We start from the raw sequence: 14399 nt of genomic DNA on the forward strand, positions 1-14399 counted from the left end.
CAACTCATTCCCCACCGCACCAGCGTCGGCAACAAAACGGCTCAATTTCTTCGAAACTTTTTACCACAGTTTAAAGTGTTGTGCGATGAATTCTGCAATACATCTAATATATTCTTGGCGCGTTTTGTACGCGCATTCGACGTTATTAGAGCAGCCGGCCAACACTCTTCAAGGTCGCTGTGTCGCGTCAACGGCGAGTACGTGCGCTAGATCTTGTACAGGAATGGTGTTAAAATTTCTTCGCGAAAGAATTTTGCTCGTTGGAAGTTAAAGTTGTGAAAGTACACTTCGTCGCAGGTCGTATCGCTGGGTGCCTGTGCGTGTGCTTGGTGTAGCAATTGCAATCGGCATGGTAAGGAGCGAACGAGAAGTTTGTGTGTTTGCATACCGTAACCGCTTTATGGAAGCTTTCGTCGCAAAGAAAAGAGTTTTCAGATGGGTTCTGTTTTGCCAGATCAGTTTCTAAAATCCATTTCATTCGTCCGTCTGTGTCTATGCTGCGATGAATCAAACTGCCTCGTGGCGTACAAAAAAAAAAACGACGAGTGCTAGCGCTCATGAGAGGAAAATAAGCAACTAGTCGATAAGATCGCTATAACCAACTACTGCCGGCCGTATCGTATCGCGTAGCGACGATGGTCGCTTGGAGAAGGATTTTCCCATTGCTGGTGCACGGGAAATGGGAAAGCTTCCACAACCATGCGGGGGAACCATGCTAGCCGTGTATGTTTGCTGCTGTCATGCGGCTTCAACATTCGATTCAGCACCGTTACGAGAAAGGAAGCCCCATTTCGTGTTCGGATTATTTACTTCTATTGCTTCTGATTTTATCAAACTCATCTACGGTACAGCCGGTTTGATACACCGGAAGCCTTGACAAGGCGTAAAGGGAGGAAAAAGACGCGCTAGCGAGACAGAGAAAGGTTTGCTCAAGTGAGCAATTACTTTATCGTGTTTGCTTGGCACTCAAGGATATCTTAAGTGTGTATGAGGTACAAGTCCTCCGCAGCGAACCGACCACAGCAGCAATACGTCGTGCTCCGGGACAAAGCAAGGATGGTTGCTGGGCAATAATAAAAAAAAATTTCCCACAAACTGCACTTTTCAGGCATTGCCGATCGGAAGAGCTAAAGAATTGGCCATTCTGCAGGAGGTAAGGTTAATGCGACCAGCGCCTGCTGGGTAGATATGTTTTTCTAGTAAATTAAGTGCCAGCGCGTAGTAAACCATCGCTCACTCGGCGTGGTATCGGTTTGAGTAACCTTCGGTCCAGTGTTTTGAAAGCTTGTATCGATCTGTGCGGGAGGAAATACAGTGGTCCACGGACAAAACCGTACACCTTGCAATTGAATAAACATTCACCTCTTTGTACGTATTTTTACTACGATAGAACCATTTGGCTTGTCCCTTATAAAATCATTTCTAAATTTTGGAGATGTGTTTCAGCAACTGCTGATTATTTACAACAATCCTTATCTTTGTTTTACGTAAGACATTTGTCTTACGTAGCGAGTTACGTATGGGTTGTCCACATATTTCGATTGTGGCCGTACATTCTCAAGGGATTTTTATATTTGTTGCTTGTGTCTCTGGTGACAAACATTATCACAAATTTGTTTGTTAAATCTGATCATCTGTTATTGAAACATTCTTTCGTTCTGAATATTCTGATAGTGATACAAACTGTAAAGCTACATTTGATATAACTGATGGAGATCTACATTTGATGTTAAAGGATTTGGTTTTATGTTTTATAGCATCTACCACTCCCCTTTTTCATTCATTTAACCCAAAGTAAAAATATGTTTATGCTTTTTTTACAAGATTTTTTTATAGCTTATGTATAGTTATATAAGTTGTAGTATTATAACTTTATATAACTTTATATAACTGCTGGCTTGTTGCAAATTATTCCCATTTGTATGATTAAATCTCGAGCAAACCATTTAGGAATCTATCTGTACCGATTATTTCTTAAGCATTCTCGACATTCGATATACTTTGCCTATATTCGAAGCATATAAAATTATTGACGTACAACAAATTTCGTTTTTGCCGTTTTGATTTTGAACTATTTTGAAAGATTGTGTGATAGATTTAAACTTAAATGCATGATCGTGCAATCGCAAACAATCGAAAAACGCCAATTGAAATTAAAAAAAAACAATTTCTAGTTGTCAGGTTTTACGTTTGGATCACTGTAGCTGTACAAAGGTTTACCGTCTGATGAAGATGATCCTGTTTTAATAACGCCGTAAGTGCATTGGACATCAACGGAAAAAAGCATACAACATAAAACTGATCCATACTCCGGTGAGTTGCATATTTAATGGAAAAGCTGTAATACATTTCAGGAGGAAGATTACTAACCGGCGTTTCAATTGAAGATTAAAATTGACTCAAAAACTACACGATCGACATCATATGTTCCAGCCAGGTTGAATGACAGGGTTACACAATTTTAATCTCTTACAACAGCAGCACATATTAGCAACAAATTGCAAATTGCAAATTGCAAAATGTCAACTTAAAGGGTATGGCATTTGCGGCGCTTCAAAAGCTTCATCATTTTAAAACCCCTGATACGTTTGCCAGCGAGAAACGCTGCCCGAGAACACGTTCCACATGTGCCCGGACTCGGCATATGTACTCAACGTGGTAGCGATGGAAATGGATGTCAGTGCCGAGCGAACTGTAATAACATTCCACGGTCACTGTCAAATGTACACAAATTGGATATATCTAGCATTTTCGGATGTGTCTGCCGTGTCCGGCGGCTCGGTCCGGGTTTTGTTGAACCACGTTTAATCGCTGACCACGTTGATGGTATTGGGATTGGGCAAGTCAAACCGACCAACTCTCGCACCTGTCAGCCAATCTGCCGTTCAGCGAAGGGGGTTTTGGTCGGTTCGCTAACAGTCAATAAATTGGATGTGCGATCCGTGACCTGTGAAGCTTACATTCATTACCCACAGCCAGGTGGACAGTGACCCGAACGGGCATTTGTAGGACACAGCAACTGTGCCGTTGTGTACGGATGTACGGCATCCTCGAAAGATGCAATATAACGTCCACCTAGCAACGGGTGCAGCGTGTGCCGTCTGATAAATGTGCCTTGGTGAAATATGTCAGCGCGAACTGCTGGGGCACTGCTGTTGGGATTGGGGTTTTGTACGAATGCTAGCACAACCCGTCCAAGTGCCGTGGCGACATTGCGCAATGTGGAGTATTGTTCGAGTGTGGGCGTTTGGGTGGCGCACCCTCACGGTTGTAGGTTGTAGCGGCGAAGCAATTTATCACAATGACGGGGCGCGTCCCGCGAGATGCGGATAATTTACAGCCCATTTCACGTGCATGGAAATGTTGTACATAAATTTTGAAATATGCCAACAGGGGGGTGGGGGAATGTTTTCAACCGGCGTAAGTGAGCTGTTTTTATTTTTTTCATCATAAATTGTAAACATGATCATCGTTGATTGTTATTAATTACTTGCGAAAAGTATCGGACTGTGTGTTGGCATGAAATGGGGCAAAAAAAAAACGAGAACTAAACAGTTAGCGGGTAGGGAAATTAATGCACCGATGAACCGATGAGGATCAGAGCTTGTGTGTGGGAGTTATTTTTTGAATGACACTCATGGTACAAACATTTGCTACAGCCCACTTGTCTATGTTACTTCCAATACGCTTCCCGTTGATGCTGTTTCCATAAAACTTTTCCCCTCGAATAGGAAAAATGAAATTGAATTCAGATGTAATGCTGAATGTTTGAAATATTGTACATCTCCTTTGTGAAGTTATAAAACAATTACAACTCGCATTGCTGGTGAGAGATTTCCTTCTCGGAGCCGTGGAAAGGGCAACTCGTCCTGGATAAATTTCCGATGCTCAAGGCAGTGGAGGATCAATCCCCCTTGGATCAATCCCCTTGGAATATTGCATACCTTTCGGCGGTTTTCGACCAAAATTGCTGTACAAGGTGCTACCTCTTCCGTGGATGCTATCCTGGTATCGGAAATCGGAAAACAGCTGGTTTGTATGGAATTTCGTACCAGCCGACGGAAAGTTTGATCGAGATGAAGGATGCTTTCCGTTTCATGCTATCAATGCTAGCTATGTCGTAGTACACTGACAGATTGTGTCGGTTATAACATCATTACCGGCTTGCAAACTTGCAGAAATTGTGACAATCGAAATACTAAACACAATACTCCACCACAATACTGTTTCGAAACACGTAGGCTGGACATTTTCACGGTTCAATCGGGGAGAGAAAACAATACCACACCACGAGTATCGCGATGGCAATAGCTGGCGAATATTGCGGAAGTGAAAACAAGCATGGTTTCTATTCTAGCATCTAACGGTAGGATCATTTACGAACAGATGAAAAATTCCCGTTCAAGAAATAGAATACATGAATAGGTTGAAGTAAAAGGGCATATAAGGGTTCACGGGGCGGCCAGATGGTGTATTGGTAGCGCAGTCGGTCTGCACAATCAGGACCACGGAAAAATTTTATTTGGACCACCAAACCTCCGTACGCAGCACTGACTATCCAACGGGTAAATAAATTAAAAATGGTAGAAATGGTAGGTTTAAACATCCTAAAGATGTCGTGCCGATAAAGAAGAAGGAGTTTGAATACACTGCATACTTCTCTTGCGTAGCCGTGTAACCGGGCCGATATAGCTAATCAAATTAAAAAAAATTATCTAACCAAGGATAACCAATTTTCTACCTTTTTAATTACATTTTATGCTATACATTAACTTTGCTGCTAAATTTCCAAAAATCGCACAATCGGCACAAGTTGTTTGGGGCCCCCAACACAGCGAGGCCCTAGGCGACCGCCTACCCCGCCTACCGTTTGATCCGCCGCTGGCTCAAGGACTCAGGAATTGTTTTTGCGAGTACACTCCAACTCCATCTGTGAAAACTACGGCTTACTTTGAACTGGTTCTGACTTCTCCGATTACTCTGAGCAGCTCCTAACTGCGCGTTTACTCCTGAGAGTTTCTGAGCATATTCCGGAATACTATATCTGACATCTGCGTAGAGACAAAACTACTCCAGATCAGTCTACGCAGAGTCACGAAGTTGAATCCATCAATCAATTATCCAAATGTTAGTCTGATTATTTATTATTTTTGAACGATTCCAGTAGATAATTCGAAACTATTATCAGTACGAGCAGGCAAACAATGTCTGAAAAAAACAAAAATGGTCAGTCTAGAGCTTATGTAATTATAAAGTTGTAATGTCATTGTTGCAAATTCGGATTTTATCAGTAGATCTTTAACAGCCTCGTTTATAATCAGAGACATTCAAAAATTTTTAATCGTCTTTTCTCGATTGCAACAGGAATAGGGCGCGATCCTCGGAATGCAGCCCTTTTTATTGCATTGCTGGTGGCGCCCTCTTCCGTCATTTGTTTCACGCTCCGATCCTCCAGATGAGCAGGTTGTGTCAAAAACTTTGACAGTCACTAAAGAGAGAGTCTACCCTGCCTGCACATTCTCATGGAAGAAATTCTAGTCTAATATATAACATGGTGATTCTTGAGAGGTTTCATATGAAATTTTACCACCAGCTTATATAATATAAAATATTAAACTTAGAAGAGTGTAATGAAATCTATTGTTGACACATGCGAGGCCTGAATCTGTATTGTCATTGTGGTGATTTAAGATGCAAAGATACGCTTGCTGCTAATGCGCAACCTTACATAAACCCTTCCCTGTTAGTACGTTGATCGTGACGTTGAAGGTTGGTAAAATCATCGCCTATTTCAACCGGTATCTTGCCGCATGCCCACCCTTCATCAACCTCCACGCCACGCGAACCGTGCAGCATTAAACACAAATTTAATTAAATTCATCAGCGTGTAGCTCATGTTCTGCCGGCAAGAGGCAAGATACGAGGCCACTTGTGTAGAAAACCAAACAAACCATTCTCAGGCCAATCTCAGGCCGTCGCTCTGCCCGTGTGCTGTGTATTGTGTGCTGTGAACACACACACACAAAAACATTGGCAAAAACTTTTCACCCGTTTGAGCTTGATCACAAAATCAATATCAATTAGGTGGAACGAGAAACATCTCCGCAGCGAAACCGCGGCTGGTTTTGAGTATCTGCTGCCCTGTCGACCTCGCGTTTGCAAAGCACGATGGCGAAAGGGCGCAATGATCCGCGCAATGGACAGCACTTGAAGAGTTGAAGAGCGCGAGCGCCGGTTTCAAACTTCAGTTCCGCCACGGCAAAATGGTAAGAAGCGGAGTTTAATGCGTTGCTTCGGGGCGAAATGGGAAGAGTAAATAAAATCACGCAGTGATACGTATATGCTGGGGCAGCATGGAGCGCGCTGGAATGCTTTAAAGTCGTCGCTTGTTTTAGAGGATCGTTTCGCGTCCCATTCGCTTACTGTTGGCGAAAGAAGATACCCAGGTTGACGCTGCTATTCGTGGCTTGAAACTTATATCCAAGCCTGTCAACCCCGGGCCGGGTTGTGTGCTGGGTGCGTGGAAAGGAACTGGATGTTGCGTTTACGGGCACTCCTCCGCCCACGAGCCAGAGGAGAGAGGCAGCGAGAAATGGACGAAAATGTTGACAACATATCCATCAAATCTTTGTGACCTAGGGTGCGTGCATCGTTTTCACATCCTCGGAATGTTCCGGAAATGGCTCTTAAAAGGGAATTAGGAAGAAAGCCACCCGCGAGTAACGAGCGTCAAAACAAACAATGCCTTTATGCTTACCAAACATCTGCCGGGTATTTTCGCTTTTGGAGGATTGACAGAGCATTTGGTACGAGTTGAGCTTGGTGCTTTGGTTTTCGTGGCTTAAAATATTTGCCTCAAAAAATGGTTGAAAAATAGTCATCGAAAATTCCACACCAGCTCGTTCGGACAGTTACAATAAAGATGAGAGCAAGATTGATGGTGTGGACAATAGGAACGAAAAAGGAAAACGGCAACAGAAATGGAAGAATAGAACTGTAAATTCATATTAAACACAAAGAATGTTTTGCATGCGATGGAACATGAAAGCTGAAGACAATTAAGCAAATGAAATTAGTATCCACAGCGAGACAGAAATTGAGTTACACAGTTGTCAAGTCAACCGCACAATTGTTATCTGAACTGCAGTCTGGGAGTTCGGCAGTCGGTTATCTCCAAAAAAAAAATAGTGCCAGAATTGATAACAATATAAGAGTCCCCACCCGAAGTGTCATTAGAAGTGGAGTGATTCGGAGGCGCTCAAGGATGTAAGAAAGTGGTCGAAGAAAACACTCGACGCACAAGTCCACGCTGGAAATTGGATTCGGTTTTGTACGGCTATTCTGAATGGAAGTCAACTCGGTGACAGTCACCTACCCATCCTGTCGCTCATGCCATCGCATAGACACATCACAAAAAGAGCTGACCATAATCCTGTGGCTCATGCGACACCATTTTCCTGCTGTCGTCTAGCGTGAGGCCGCCGTGTTGGCAAAGGTCGGCACACTTAAAGTCGCGTGTGGACGGGAGGAGACAAACCGGGTTCCGTAAACATTAGACGTTTTTGGGTGAAATGGAGTATTCTCACGATATTCCCTTCACCGGGGGTTTCATCGGAATCGATCCCCGGTCCCGGTGGAGTACGACCCACGCCGGTGGCTGTGTTGGGTAAAACTTATCAACCGCGGGGACCGGTTCTCATCCGTTGCGCGTGTCTCGTCTTTAGTGTGTACCATTCTTCCCTATTTTCCCCCGCACACCGGTCTTTGTACGGTCCCGGGACCATTCGCGTGTAGCTGTCACACTGGCACAGCACGAAACTGGCGTCAAAGTTGAAGAGTGTTACGACGGACAAGAGCACAACGACGATGATCCTGGTCTTTTGTGGATGGTTTGGTTGCGCAGAAGAAAAAATTGCTTCTTCACTCTTGCTCGGTTTATTGGTGAAATTTGTCCAGCAAAAGGATCATACCGTAAGAAGGACACTACCGAAGCAAAGGGACAGGAAATCAATTTCCGTCACAGTTTGTGTCAAAGTTTGCCCTAGCCGTGGACTGGGCTATAATAACAGAGCGGTCGGGTGTGACGCTGAAGTTTACACACACGCACAAAGAAAGTTGAAGCGGTGTTTGAGGAAGAAAAGCTGTCGTGTTGACAGAAAAAAAACGGAACTTTAGTTTACCTATTGTGGTATTGATTTTTTTAAAGAGTGCGTAGGCAGTTAAATGTAGGGTAGAACGTAGACTAAAGGTACTGCACGAGTACTACAAGCGCGGCAAAGCAACAACCACAACATTGGATTAGATTGAAGACAAAAGGAAAAACAGCGCTTGCTTCGATAGGTAATCAAGATGTTCTAAAAGAGAAACAACACCAAACGAAGGGAAGAATGCAGGAAGAAAAGGACCGTGTCAGCAGGAAAGTTCACTTCTCCGGTAGATAATTTAATACATTTTTCATCTTTACCCTTTTGCGCAACGGTACGGTACGTGACTAGTGTTTCGTATTGATTTTTATGGCTGGGTCAGCACATTTTGTTTGCTTTGCCCGATTTTGCTGAATGCGAAATATCATTTTACCCTTTTTTCGTTCGCAAAAAGATGCCCAGAAATGAATTCTTAAACGGAACAATCAAGGGCAAGCTTTGGGGGTTATGAGTTATGGGGGCTATTGAGATGGAAAAACAGGAAAATTGGAGGAAAGCGCTCTCATTTACGGGGTAGTATTTTGAATCAATGTACATCGGATAAGGAATACTATAACAAGCAAAGGGGGTTTGATAGAAAATTTCTGTGTATAGTAAATACCAACACATAACGAATGGCGTTTTATTTAGACCTTTCGATCGTGTGGTGCATTCAAAAACTTTCCCTTTTTCCCGATAGAAAAACATTATTCCGATGAAAGAAATGGTGGCTAATTGGGCAGTTGAATGGCGCTTTCTAATGCCGTTGGTTAATAGGTAGCAATTGAACGTTTCTGCTGGTTGGAGAGACGCAACTTATTCAAACCTTAATGATGGGGTTTTGATTGGGTTGTAGGTTTTCTTTCCAGGTGAAGCAACAACGTGTTCCCTAGGAACATAAAGCACATTAAATATTTAAGAAAAGAACACATAATACATGAGCAAGAGCTCGATTTTCTACTGATTTTCATTTTACTACTGATAAGAATTTCAAATACCAAATATTCCAACTTAATTAAAGTAACATAAATAATCATAAATCTTGCATGATTTGGACAGATGGAAAGAAAAACATGGACCCTTTCCGGCAACTAACTAATCGTTCCGTTTCAATCGAAAAAGCATCGCAAAAATTCTGGGAAAGCTGGACGCCAAACTTTAACCGACGGACGACCCACAAAACCACTGCATCCTTCCGGGGTTGTGGCCAACAGTTTGAGCGGGCTGGGCAGCTGTTACCCATTCAGCATGCTTGACCTTTGAATCGTACCCTTGTTTCTTTACACAAAGTCACAGGCAAAAAAAAACAAACGAGAATGGACGAGAACGGTTCTGGAGCAGGATTTGATTTTTTTCTGTGTGACGTACGCTAAAGAAAATAAAAGGAAGGAATGATCGATTTTCCACCAGACTAGTGGCGAAACACAAGGGCTAGCTTAAGCGGGCGAGGATGCTTTGGCACAGTATGGAGCAGGATTTGTAAGCGTTTTGTTTGTATCTTTGCCGCGGGAGTAAGGGAAAGCAAAACAATGCCAAAACAACAACAAAAAAAACACGTTCATCCCGGGGCGCTTTACGAAGGCTCCATTAAAGAAGGTATGAAAAGGGACTATGTGTATCCGACACCGTTTGCTAGCGTGGGGTTCGAGGGGTTTTGATTTTGATCCCACGTGCAAAAGGTGTAGAAAGGAGATTGTTGTCGTGGCGTTGTTTCGTTTTTTTTTGCTAAAGCTGGTTTTCCATTTCGAAATGATAAAATTTCGAATAAAAAAAATGTTTATTGGACGGTGTGAAGAAGCAAAACGAAAAAGAAAGCGCGATAGTGCGAAAAAAAAAAACAAGCCCCAATCGTGTGCAGAAGGCAAAACAAAGCATGTAACAACCGTACCAGATGGGATGAAACAGGGGCATAAATTGTTTTGTGGTCATTACTAGGGTCCGACACGGTTTAACATTTTCCACCCCTTCAGGGAATATAAAAACGAGTAACAAAACAAGTCGCCCCAAAAACGAATGATCGATTGAAGGGTTATCGCTTGGCAGCACATCATAATGACGGTGGCACTAATTGAAGCGTGGGATTTTGGTTATGTCGGTAAAGAAACCAACGCTGTGCGATGGAACGTGGAAGCATGGGGACAATTAAGCAAATACAAAAAAGCTACCTCATCAATTCGTTTTATTTTGGTGACAGGAGTGTATTCCGCGGATGTGCGGAATATCAAGGAAAACAGACTTTCGCACCATTAATAGCATAATGTTTTAATTCCAGCAAACAAAAGGCTTTTATAATTATCTGTTTGTTAGAAAAGAATCACAAAAAGGGGTTTGAATTACGTGAAATAGTTTTGCAAAGTTTGTGTAATGCGAAAGCAAAACATTTAAAGAAAACTTTGAAGCAAAACGATCTCATTTGTTAAGAACTTCTTCACCTATCAGACGTTACGATCGCTTCACTATTTGGATCTGTTTTAGAAGTACCGCAGGTCGGGCTAGTAATGTCGTCAGTCAATAAATTATCACGGCTTTTCTGGCAGAAGCATCAACACCATTTACGAGTCGGAACAACCATTTTATCATTCAGTACACTGCACAACAGAAAAAAAGCCCTGAAGATGTAAAGCGGGAATAAAACACACATAACATCTTCCCCACCCGTCATGGTTCGGTAGACCTCGAAGGTTTATATGAGTTTTGAAACTATGTGAGCTCTGTGTGAAGGTGAGATCCATACATCACTGCTCTGCAGGTCGCGATTTGTTAGCTGACGTGACCGCCAATGTGTTTTTTTTTTTGGTGTGAAGTCATATGTTAAGTTCCTTGCAGAGTCATAGAAGAGCATCTCCGAAGTTTGTTGTTCTCAGGTGTCATGTAAGGCATCTCTAAAACTCGGTGAAGAGTAGATAGGCTATACCTTCTACCTACCCCAGATTCTTGATAGAAGCAAGAGGCACTGAGATTTCTCCCTCCACCAACACCTGGCATGTGACTTGAACGACATTCTTATAAGTCTGCTAACGAATCTTGTCTTGGTAACGATATAACTCTTGTGCGTAATTCCAAAAGACCCTCGTGAAATCGTAAAGTTTAACGTTGGCTATGATGTTGTAGAGGGATATGAAATCACTGAAGAGATACTCTCCACCAGGATCTGCCACATCTGTCACAAGACTGGCTTAATGGTCGTTTTTTCATTCCGAAGTCCTCTTGGATAATTTCAAACGTAGAAGAATCCACGTATAAGCATTATTGTATTGACTAATTGAGACTGACTGTAAATGCTGAACTCTAGCCTTAAGATTCTTTAATTGTACAACGAGTAGATCATTTTATGATTCCAAATTTTCTATCGATCCTGTATCATTTGTCTCAGTAACTGAGGTATCAGCATTTATTGAGTAATTGAATGATTAGCTGTGGCAAGAAGAGTTAATTTAAACCCGGATTGTTTCTAGCTACATTTTTAATTAATCCTAAAATATATAAAAGCAATAAATCTGTATCACAATAAAGCAGTCCTGGTACCACAATAACCAATTGCGAATTATTCGTATTCCATTTTAGCATAAAAAATACATATTTACCTATAACAATGATAATCAAACCCAACAACGACACCAAACATTGCCACACAAGTAGAAAATCACCACCTGTTTGCGTTCGCTTGTAAACAAACAGCGTCGTCAGCTTTACGAGCTTTACTTCCCACTTTCCCAACCAGTTTACGGGGCGTGTGACGCCTTGCAGCAGTACGTTTGTGCACCGTAAAGTATTTTATGTGACTTCCTTAAATTTTATAACCGAAAACCCACCCGATCCCGCGAACCACGAATTACTGCGTGTCCGTCATGGCACTCGATGGTCGGTGAAACCCTGTCGGTAGTTTATCACCCGGAAAAAAGATTAGATTGTGTATCGGTTTGGTTTGGTTTCTTTTTTTGCTTTGAAACTTTCCGATCCACTTTCGTTCGCACTGTTTCTAGGCAATAAATAAAAACCTTTTTTTCATGCGAAAGACCTTTCCCCCTCGAATGCGTTTGCCGCTGAGCGAAACGATATTATTCGATCTAACTGACACATTTGCTGAGATTTAAAACTGTTTATCACGTAGGAAATAGGATTTTTCGAATAAAATGTAAGTCTGGGTGCAGTGGGGAGGGGAATCAGTGCGCCCCTAGGCCACCGTAACCGGATGCCGGTAGAATATCATCAATAAACCATCAACCCGGCTAGAGGCTTACTGATCCGCACGGCATCATCGGGTCGGGTTCAGTAGAATCCAAGCCAAAGCGGGTAAAGCGGGACGGATAGGAGTGGGAAAGGAAATATCCCGCGGGGTTCTTATCGGTGAAAGCTCACGTGGCGCGCAAAAATGAACTTGCCGTTCGGAAAAGCGTGCCGTGTGTGCGCGAATTATGACGGGTGAGCAGATTGGGATGGGTAGATAAAGCAACATTGTTCGTGTACATACCGACAAAATGAGTGTTAATGATGAGCTGTGTAGCTGCACGGAGCAGAAGCCCGTACTGTGTGACAACCTAATCCAGATGGGATTGTCCCCCTGGACGCGGGCTGGAATGATATTTTCTCACATTCACCGGCTAGTCCACTCGGGGAAAACACGCCCCGTCGTCGTCGTGGTATAATCTTTACACTTTAAATCGTGTTTATTGCACTCGCCATTCTTCGCTTTCCATCCATCCACAATCAACAAAGACTATAATTTTCCTAGAATGCTATAAATCACACCAGAGCGTGAGTTAATTGCGCGAGTGCGACCGACAGGTTGGGGAAAGCGTCACCATTTCCGGTAGATAATCTTCGGCCAAGTTTTCCATCGGTTTTCCATGTTCCCGTTCGATGGCACAAATCCTCCCGGACAGTGGGTTGTATGATTGCACGGATAATTTTCCAATTTCGGCTTAATATTTTCGCTCCCTCCCCCCCCCCCCCCCCCCCCCATCACACCATCACTGACACTGAAACGGGTCATTACACTAAGCGGGCGATGGTGGTGGTGAGAATCAGGCATGATCGAATGGTTCATTTCCATTATCGCATTTGAATCCGGGTGAGAGATTACGCAGCTGGTGCGTTTGGTAGGGTAGGGCACACCCACCATGGGTCAGAGAAAAGTTCATTACCACTTTTTTTCTCACCCCCACCCCCCCGGACCAGTCCACTGATGTGATCGACCATCGCCATGTGTTTGTTGGCGGTAACGGGAGTGAACGTTTTGGGGATCGCAACATCGTACATATGATAATGGCACACCAATTTATCATCTTATCACTCGCGTGAACCAGCGGGTGCAATATTTCACTCGTGCTATCTATCCCGATCTGGACCGTATGGGTTATGGGGGAGGGGGGGGGGGGGTTGGGATAAAATGCCTCCTCCATAATGGGGGGAGGGACACACCTTTTCTTTCCTTGGGGTTTCGGGCTTTTATACATATTTTCTCATGTTTTTTGTTTGTTTATTCCCGATAGTGTTCGGCGGGTGTTCCTTTAATTGTATATTAAATTAGCACTCACTGGTGTATTAATCGAACCACGGCCACAGCCAACAAAACCACTCACTGGAAAGCTCACTGATTGGTAGCAAAATTTGCCTACACCACGGTGAAAGATTGATCGAGCGTACTACCTTATGGACACAAAATTTTAGCTGTTAAAACGCACCTTACATTACCGTAGCTAGTTAATGCCCGCCATGCAATCGACGCACCATAACAGCAAACCACCAAAACCTTCCACCGTACGAATCAACTAAAAATAAACAAAACTGCTGACGGAAGGTTCCAGCGCTACCTTCCGGACTGTGGCGGACTGTTTTTATTCGCAGCGCGGGACAATCCAGTTCGCGCCCGTAACCGTACCGTTTGTAGGCTCAACATTCACTGAGCTCATCGTCTGCTTGGATCATTATTTTTGATACAGCGTCCGTTCTACAGCGTTAGTATCCTCGTTCGGATGAACTGACTCGGATTCGGATTCGGATCGACTGAGTGCCTCACTCACACCGTTCACCGCGTCGACGCACAGCAGTTTTAGTACAAACGGTTTGCGTTCATCCGGCACGGGCACACGTGAATTCTTCCGAATTTGAAGGCTTTGTTTTCTCCTTCTTGTTACTTGCTTTAATTAGTTTCATTTTGTGTCGTCGTTCGTACGGTGCGTGTAAGGATGGGAACGAAGAAACCCATTTTTCGTG

The 14399-nt window shown here is 43.3% G+C and overlaps 1 protein-coding gene across 1 annotated transcript in view; it reads right to left on the reverse strand.

The window, feature by feature from the left end:
- The window catches only part of LOC128296774 (uncharacterized), a 28395-nt gene extending 14377 nt beyond the window's left edge, over positions 1–14018 (reverse strand). The window contains exon 1 of the mRNA XM_053032258.1: positions 13878–14018. The gene's annotated coding sequence lies outside the window, so the exon portion shown is untranslated. The remainder of the gene's footprint in view (positions 1–13877) is intronic.
- Positions 14019–14399: the final 381 nt, after the last annotated feature.

This window comes from Anopheles moucheti, chromosome 2 (assembly GCF_943734755.1).
Source record: "Anopheles moucheti chromosome 2, idAnoMoucSN_F20_07, whole genome shotgun sequence".
Classification (NCBI taxonomy): domain Eukaryota; kingdom Metazoa; phylum Arthropoda; class Insecta; order Diptera; family Culicidae; genus Anopheles; species Anopheles moucheti.